This window comes from Talpa occidentalis, unplaced genomic scaffold (assembly GCF_014898055.3).
Source record: "Talpa occidentalis isolate TD23 unplaced genomic scaffold, MPIMG_talOcc4v2.1 talOcc4.5, whole genome shotgun sequence".
In the NCBI taxonomy this organism is placed as follows: Eukaryota; Metazoa; Chordata; class Mammalia; order Eulipotyphla; family Talpidae; genus Talpa; species Talpa occidentalis.
Window position 1 is genome coordinate 112131874 of NW_023604861.1, and position 3078 is coordinate 112134951.

Here is a 3078-nt window from a genome sequence, read left to right on the forward strand (position 1 = left end):
TTATTTTCAGCAAATTTTGTTTTTTAGGATGACCAGCTCAGGTTAGAGACTTCATATTATCAGAACACTTACTAAAAGCATTAAGCAAAAATAAGAGAATTATAAACTATCAGTACATTACTTTTTATGAAAAAGTTACCATAATTGTCATTACTCTCTCTGAATTTTAAGAATTGGGAATCCTAGTCCTCATAAAAATAGTTGTCATGAATAGTACCAAATGCATTTATTTTACATTTGTAGCAATGTACATCTCTCTTTGAGATCTTTTTTCTAATATTTTTAGTAAATGTGTGACATTACAAATGTGGCAAGCCCAAATAACTCCAGTAGATTTGATATCCACATTTGCATAAAAGATTAACATTCACCCAGCACTTTCATGAGACTTATTAAAAATGTAGCCATTAACCAAAGGCCTTTGGGGCTTTTGTACAAAATTAGAAAACTGTAAGTATTCAGTCAAATACTACATACATTAGCAATATTTCTCATGAAAAAATTGCCAGTGGGACGCTACCCATTTAAAGTTAGTTGGACTACAAAACTTGACCTTGAAGGTGATCTTCCAAACCACGTGGGGAAGTGATATTTACAGAATTTACAGATAATTTTGACCTCTCCAATTATTTTACTGGCATAACTCCCTTGAGGAAATTTCAAAATGATTAGATTCATGGTGAGGGATTACATTAAAAATCTGGGTATAGTACTTGTGTAAAAGCCCCTCAAGTGAAATCAAAGAATGGGTGTTTTATACCAAACAGAGGGGGTTTTCAGAGGACATGTGCCAAGGTGAGGACAGCTGAAGGTCATCTCTGTGTACTCAGGTCCCAACACACAGTGACACAGGCAAATGTTCCTACCGTGTGCTCACAAAAATTTTAAAAAATAAATAACTTTTCCTGTGGTAATGCCATAGGTTAACTATCAAGCCTTGCTTTTCAGATGGTTTCTTCCCCATCCCCTAATTCAGTGATACTTGTACTTCCAGTAAATACTGTGGAAAGAGGTAGACTTTTTCTTTTTTTAATATTGAACACTTCACAAATTTGTGTGCCATCCTTGCCCAGGGGCCATGCGAATCTCCTCTGTATCATCCCATCCCCGTAAATGTGCTGCCGAAGCAAACACAAAAGGTGCAGGCTCACAAATGCTAGGAAACCAACAGCAGACTCACACAGACCCCTGCTTCTGTAGCGATTTTACCAACGTATCCCTAAGACTGAGTAGAGAATGTCAACAGATCAACCAGGGAGGCAAAGCCCACCTTTCTCCATACCTCTAGCATTCTCTGAGTATTCCTGGACTATATGGGTAGGAGAAGTACAAGATCAAGTGGTAGGTATTAAAATAAATCAACCAACAGAAATAAATTATCTCTTTTTTAATTAATTTTTTTTTAATTTTGTTTTTGTGTAGAAGAACTGGGGTGTAAGCCAGAGGTGTGGGAGGTGGGGGGGGGGGTCAGTGAGAGGATTCACCAGAGACAGTGGGGAGTAGAACAGGCAGATTTACTGAAATACACTACTGAGGGGAACAGCGGGCAGCCTGTTCAGGAGACAGGAGAGGTCTGCCGCGCCATAGGTGGGTTAGCTCCCTGGCCAGGAATCGAACTCAGTTGGTAGAGGTGATAGCGCTAAGACTTAACCCCTAGGCCACCAGGGAGACCCCAGAAACAAATTATCTTATCTCTGCTGTCTGTGTGTCTGTATCTTTAGGCAAATGAATACAAATTCAAATTCACTTGGTTAATGAAGACCATCAAATAGTCTTAGAAACTATTAAATGTCTATCAGTTGACAAACTATAAAATTCATCAAGCATTAGAGTCTTGAATAGATTTAGAAACTCACTTCAACAAAATTTATTTCCTGACATGGACAATACAACCACTCAACTCACAATAAAACCTATCCATCTCTTCCTGAAAACACATTGTTAGAATTCAACACCCTCTCATGATAAAAAACATTCAACAAACTAGGAATACAAGAAAACTTACTCAATATGATTCAAAAAAACCCACAGCTACATATGAAAAACCCACAGTTAACATCACACTTAATGGTCAAAGACTGGAAATTGTCTCTCTAACATCAGGAATAAGACAAAGATGTCCACTCTTACCACTTCTATGATATTGTACTAGAAGTTCTAGCCAAGGTAATTAAGCAAGAGAAAGAAACAAAAGGTATCCAAGTTGGAAAGGAAGAAATAAAACAGTTTCTCTTTGTAGGTGACATGATTTTATATAGAGAGATTATTGTTTAATAAAAAATCCTCAAAAACCTATTAGAGCTAACAAATGAATTCAGCAAGATTGCAGAATACAAGCTCAATAAATAAAAAACGCTTGTGTTTCTCTACACTAGCAATGAACAACTTCAAAATGAAAATAAGAAAACAGTATCATTTACAATAGCGTCAAAAAGAATAAATATTTAAGAATACCAAAGAAGAGTCAGAATTGAATATTGAAAACTAAAATATCAGGAAAAAATTTTAAGACTTAAGTAAATGGAAAGACATCCTGTTTTCATGAGTTGGAAGATGTAATATTATGAAGGTGGCAGTATTCACCTAACTGATCAATAATCCCTATCAAAATTGAATGCAATCCCTATGAAAATTCCATCTGCCTTTTTTTGCAGAAGTAGACAAACTGATCCTATAATTCATGTGGGAATCCAAAAAACAAAACAGAATAACCAAAACAATCTTGTCAAAGAAAAAGGACTCATACTCTCATACTTCCTGATTTCTGAGTTTACTACAAGGCTACAGTTTTCTATTTGATTCTGGCACAATATTAAACATATAGGGAAACAAAGGTTCAGATGAATGAAATGGTCATTTTATTTTTGACAACATCATACAATGGTGGAAAGAATTGTCTTTTTTTAGCAAACAATACTAGGGCAATGTATAGCCACACTCAAAAAATTGAATTTGGACCCCTACCTTACATTATATACAAAAATTATCAAAATGGGTTAGAGGCCTGAAAGTAAGTACTAGTACTATGACATTTTTAGAAGGAAACAGAAGAGGAAATCTTCAGGGCCTTGAGTTTCT

At 35.7% G+C, this 3078-nt stretch overlaps 1 non-coding gene across 1 annotated transcript; it reads right to left on the reverse strand.

The window, feature by feature from the left end:
- Positions 1–1028: 1028 nt before the first annotated feature.
- Positions 1029–1134, reverse strand: LOC119259999 (U6 spliceosomal RNA). Its single transcript, XR_005128644.1, has one exon. It is a non-coding gene; the product is annotated as a U6 spliceosomal RNA (small nuclear RNA).
- Positions 1135–3078: the final 1944 nt, after the last annotated feature.